Genomic DNA, 6,000 nt, shown 5'->3' with positions numbered 1-6,000 from the left:
CTGTGTCGACGAGGAACAAGGATAGGTGAAGTATGCGGTTGGGACCCTTCTTCGGGTTGATAATGTATTATGATAAAATATTTTTGTCATGTTGTTGCATTTAACGTGCATGTAAAGCTGCATTTAACGTGCCCATAAATCTGCAGCTATACACAAAGTGCTGGAGTAACTCAGCGGGTCAGGCAGTATCTCTGGAGAAAAAGACTAGGTGGAGTTTCTTCCGGATCCTTCTTTCGGCTGATAATGTATTTTTGTTGTGTTGCTGCATTTAACGTGCATGTAAAGCTGCAGATAGACACAGTGCTGGGGCGACTCAGCGGGTCAGGCAGCACCTCTGGAGGAATACAATACGTGATATTTCAGGTCGGAACCCTACTCCAGAAAGACTTTGTGTGTGTTTTTTGTACTCCAGAGATGCAGCCCGATCCGCTGTGTTACCTCAGCACTTTGTGTCTATCTTAGGTGAAGTTGCGGGTCGGGATCCTTCTTCAGGCTGAAGATGTATGGTATTTTGTGTTGTTGCATTTAACGTGCCTGTTAAGCTACAAACTTTCCGTCTTGTTGTGCACTCGAGATGCTGCCTGGCCTGCTGAGTTACTTCAGCACTTTGTGCGTGTGAGATTTAAAACAATGTAAGCCAGCTGTAGTTTTACAGGCACATTAAATACACCAAGACGACAAAAATACCATACATTATCAGCCTGAAGAACAGTCCCGACCCATGTTGTCCAGAGATGCCGGCTGACCCGCCGAGTTGCCTCAGCACTTTGTGTCTACGGCTTAAACCAGTATTTTCAGTTCCTTCCTACATGTTTAATCTGCAGTTCGTAGCAAAGATCTTTGGTTCGTAGTTTTCTATCTGGGTGGGGGTCTACCGTCTGTGTTGCTTTCTCTCGCCCTCCCTATCTTGTTGTTGTCGTCGTCGTCGTCGAAGGGGGGTGGAGGCAGCGTGAGGCGAGGAGGCGCCGCTGCCGCTGCCGCCGCCATGTTGTCGTCAGGCGGACTGCAGCTGCAGCAGCAGCTCGAGCCGCGCCGCCGCTTCCTCCTCCTCCTCGCCGCCGCCGCCCGCCCGCGCGTCCCGCCCGTCCCGCCCGCTACCTCACAGGAAAACGCCCAGAAGCTTCTAGGCGGATGGGTGGTCGGATGAGCGGCTGGCTGGTTGCGGGACCCCCCGAGCTGCCGAGCAGGTAGGAGAATGAAGAGGTCGAGGAGGAGAAGAAGGAGGGTGGCAGGGGCTTCACCAAGGCGGAAGGGAAGGAGAAGCAAAGGGCAGCAGCAATATTAACCACCCCCTCCCCTATGTTCACCTCTGCAGAGAGACTTTAAACCAGCCTGGGCCAAGGGCTGCCCTCAGGCCTCCGTCGACTAGGCCCGCCCTCGTATTAATATATATATATATATATATATATATATACCATCTGTAATTACTAATAGCGTCCTGCGGTTAAAGAGGGGAGGATGAAAACTTTCCACTTGTTACAGGCTTGTTGGACGATGTCTGTGCCCCGGCTCTGGACGTCCCAGAAGCCGGCTGCCTCCTCCCTCCCCATTCCGCCTCATCCATCCATCCATTCACCTCCCTCTCCATTCATCCATCCACCTCCCTCTCCATTCATCATCCACCTCCCTCTCCATTCATCCATCCACCTCCCTCCTCTCCATTCATTCATCCATCCAATTTCCAATTTCCAATTCCCTCTCCCATCCAGCCAGGCCACGGCTGCAAGCTGTCAACTTGGCTTTTAAATGATTTAAATAGCATCTCTTGCTGCCTAATCAACCGAAGTTTAAGGTGCCTGCTTAACATCCCTGCACCCTGCCTCACTTGCCACTATGCAATTTGGGTTCTGTTTTTTTTTGTAAACGAAAATACCAGTGAGTTTGTATTACACATGTATTTTAAGATGTTAATTCCTGGAAGGAAGTTCATTTTAGCAACCAGGTCATGTACTAGATGTACATTCATTTTACCTTCATCAGGGACCTGGGGTGGTTTTAAGTTTCAGCTTTCTGTCGGCATATCTTTTTTCCTCTCCTCGTTATTAAATGTAACAGAAGGCATGTCTACTCTGGCTCATCACAAAGGATTTATGGTTTTCACTGGAAAATGGATGATGTTGGGGGAATTTTGATCCTGAATGATGACATTCTTGGAACCTGAAAGGAAATTTGCCCTATTTTGTCACGTTGTTGGAAGTGTCTATAATTGAGTATTTGCTTTGGGGGAGGAGAGGGCAAGTTGTAGGAGTCAAGCAGGAGAAACATATTTAATATTAAGTGTATTGGGGTGTGGATAAAATGGCTGAGACATTGAAATATATTTAGCATAAGGGAATGAGTAAAATAATTAAGACCTAATTTTTATCTCATTGCATTATAGCTGCTGAAGTACTTTTGAAATATAGTCACTATGATATAGAAATAAATACATTTTAAATTACTTATATTAAATCTTATATTTTTCCTAACTTTCTGATAATGGGTCAACTGATATGTTACCCCTAGAAAAATGATGAAGATTTTTAAATGGAACATACTGATAAAGCTGTGGTTAGTTATAACATTTGTGACGTGGTGAACAACCCAGATTCTAAGAACTAATCGTCAAAGAACTAGTTATGAATCAAAATATTTAAATTTATTTTTCTTTTGACTAAGTTTTAAATTATTTTCTAATTCTGTCCCACCTTAAACTGTAATGAAGGGATGTTCCTCGGTGTTCACAGTTTCTGTCCAGAACACTCCAGCAAAAATTATTACATTTGTATTGTTAAGTTTGAATTGGTTGAATTTTTGCATGGAAAGTGCAGTGCTACTGATACTTGCAGAACAAGAATGTTGTTTCTAATTGCATTAGAAGTATTTATTAACGTAGGTTATATAGTTTTAATGCGTAAGAAGGAATTGCAGGTTCTGGTTTACACCGAAGATAGACACAAAATGAGGAAGTAACTTAGCGGGTCAGGCAACATCTCTGGAGAAAAGGAATAGATGACATTTTGGAATGAGTTTTAATTTGAGTAATATGTTCAGATTTTTTTTTTCAAGAAATGAAATTATTTCAGTGTGTATATGAACTGGATGACAGAAGCTATATTTTTTCTGAAGACCTGACCTATAAGCATATGTGCTTGGATGGGAAAAGTATCTAGATCTTTGGAACTTAGTATTTGTTGTGTACTGTTTTGTTTGGTATTATATGTCCATTCATGACTTTTATAAAATAGCACGTGGCTGTTAATTTTTAGATTATTCTAACGATACAGCGCTGAAACAGGCCCTTTGGCCCACCGGATCCGCGTCGACCAGCGATCCCCATACATTAACACTATCCAACACCCACTAGGGACAATTTTTACATTTACCAATTAACCTACAAACCAAGTCTTTGGAGTAAAGCTGGCTATTACTAAGGCTTATTTTTCTTGAAAATGAAGTGTTTCCAAACACTCTACATTTCCTTCACCATTGACTGCTTTTATCTGTTGTTTTCACACCTTCATTTTCTTTGAAACCGATATCTCTAGTTTGTCTCTCCTCTGGCTCTCAGTCTGAAGAAGGGCCTCGACTGGAAATGTCGCCTATTCCTACTCATGACATGCCTGTCCCGTTGAGTTACTCCAGCATTTTCTGTCCATCTTCAGTGTAAACCAGCATCTGCAGTTCCTCCCTACACAGTTTATTGGTGGTACAAGTTGGGGGACTAACAAGAAATATTCGAATACTCTTGGAATAAATGAGACGTGTATGATAATTCCAGCAGCAGACAAGTTGAGACAAGACCAAAGTGATGATATTGCCTCCTGAATGACCCCTGCAAGCCACACGATTCTGGGCAGTAAGGGACAGGCATTTAATGCTGGCCATTCTGGTGATGAGCATATATGAAAATTTGACACTTTAAAAATAAAAAATGTAAATTTAAAAAATTTCAGACTCAAGTGTGCCTCTTCCCACGGTCACTGTTACAGAAATGAGATCATCCGTCCCGAGGGTGAACCCACAGAAGGCTACTGGCCCAGACGGAGTCCCTGGCCGCTTCCTTAGAAGCTGCGAGAAACAACTAGCGGGAGTATTCACGGACAAATTTAATCTCTCCCTACTCCATTCTGAAGTACTCATCTGCTTTAAGAAGACCACTATCATCCCAGTGCCGAAGAAAAGTGATATTGCCTTGCCGTCCAGTGTCCTTGACATCATCATGAAATGCTTTGAGAGACTAGTTACGGAATGCATTAAATCCAGTCTACCAGGCAGCCTTAACCCACTGCAGTTTGCCTTTCACCATAACGGGTCCATGCCTGTTGCTCAACACTGGTGCTCCTCAAGGATGCGTCCTTCTTTATTCATTGTATACCCACAACTGTGCAGCCAAGTACAAATCCAATTCAATCTACAAATTTGTGGCCGACACCGCCGATGTGGGCCGGATATCAAATAATGACGAGATGGAGTATAAGAAGGAGATTGAGAACCTCGTGACCTTGAGTGAAGACAACAACCTTTCTCTCAATGTCAGCAAGACAAAGGAGATAGTGATCAACTTCAGGAAGCAAAGTGGTACACATATGTCAGTATGCATTGACAGATATAGAAAGTCGAGATGGCTGAAAGTTCCAAATTCCTAGGAGTAAATATCACCAGCAACTTGTCCTGGACCAGCCATATTGAAGCAATGACCAGAAAACACACCAGTGCCTCTACTTCCTGAGAAAGCTTCGACATGGCCCCAGTTACTCTGACCAATCTCTACAGATGCTCCATAGAAAGCATTTTATTGGAATGCATCACAGCATGGTTTGTGAACAGCTCCATCCAAGACTGCAAGAAATGGCAGAGAATTGTGGACACAGCCCTGACCATTACACAAACCAACCAACCTTTTATTAACTCCATTTACACTTCACGCTGCCATGGCAAGGCTACCCACATAATCAGAGACGAGTCTCAACCCGGTCACTCTCTCTTCTACCCTCTCCCAACAGGTAAGAGATATAGAAATGTGAAAACACACACCTCCAGATTCAGAGACATTTTCTTCCCAGCTGTTATTAGGCAACTGAATCATTCTGTCAATAACTAGAGAGTGGCCCTGAGCTACAATCTACCTCAGTGGAGAACCTCGGACTATCTTTAATCGGCCTTTACTGGACTTTATTTTGAACTAAACGTTATTCCCTTTATCATATATCTGTACACTGTGGATGACTCGATTATAATTATGTATAGTCTTTCTGCCTACTGGTTAGCACACATCAAAAGCTTTTCATGACATCGGTACACAGTAAATTAAACTATAAGGTATCCTACTGAGATTGGATTAGAATTAGGCAATGTTAGTAAGTAACGTGATGAAATGTAACCGAAGTATGGAACCAATGTTGGAGGTGGATGATGTGATCAGCTGTTGAAGGCTTCTGTCGATCAAGGAGTGGGTGGAGGGATGGTTTGCCATGTTATATTAACAAATTATAGTAAGAATCTTTTCAGTTATAAATTCTGATTTGAGGGATTTGCATGTTGAAATGCAGAGAACATGGGCATGGATGTGGAAGGTCAGTTCAGAGACTTTAATGAGCAAACTGATGCTAGAGGTGAGTGGTGGCTGGTTAGAGATGATGATAGATTTTTTTTGTAGGTAGGAGTGATGGCTAATTTGAAAGGGGTATTACCTGGGATATTGAAAGAAGAAAAGATTACTTTACCCAGGGATTGGTTAGAATTTTGAGTTATCAGTTTAGCAATATTTTCTTACATGGTCCTAGAAAGTTGGATTTGGTTATAAGGATTGAGGGAATGGGATCTGGGTGGGGTTTATTGTTGGGATGAGCACGAAAGTGCAATGCAAGATATAATATTGTGTCATTAATTGTTAACTCCAATAATGCAGCTTTCCCATTAAATACCCATTGTATGGCTATCAGCATACGGTGTAATTGAAAACCAGGGATACCTATCGGTTGTTCACACAACTTGTGTTCCGCTTGGTTTTTGGCTGGA

General features: G+C 42.8%; 1 protein-coding gene across 1 annotated transcript in view; it reads left to right on the top strand.

Moving 5' to 3' along the window:
* The first annotated feature begins 876 nt into the window (after nt 1-876).
* Nucleotides 877-6,000, top strand: part of epn2 (epsin 2) — a 64,327-nt gene continuing 59,203 nt past the window's right edge. The window contains exon 1 of the mRNA XM_033040495.1: nt 877-1,187. The gene's annotated coding sequence lies outside the window, so the exon portion shown is untranslated. The remainder of the gene's footprint in view (nt 1,188-6,000) is intronic.

The sequence above is a fragment of the Amblyraja radiata genome, chromosome 22, assembly GCF_010909765.2.
Source record: "Amblyraja radiata isolate CabotCenter1 chromosome 22, sAmbRad1.1.pri, whole genome shotgun sequence".
Classification (NCBI taxonomy): Eukaryota; Metazoa; Chordata; class Chondrichthyes; order Rajiformes; family Rajidae; genus Amblyraja; species Amblyraja radiata.
The sequence above is the reverse complement of the archived record's forward strand: the minus strand, read 5'-3'. Positions and strand labels throughout refer to the sequence as shown.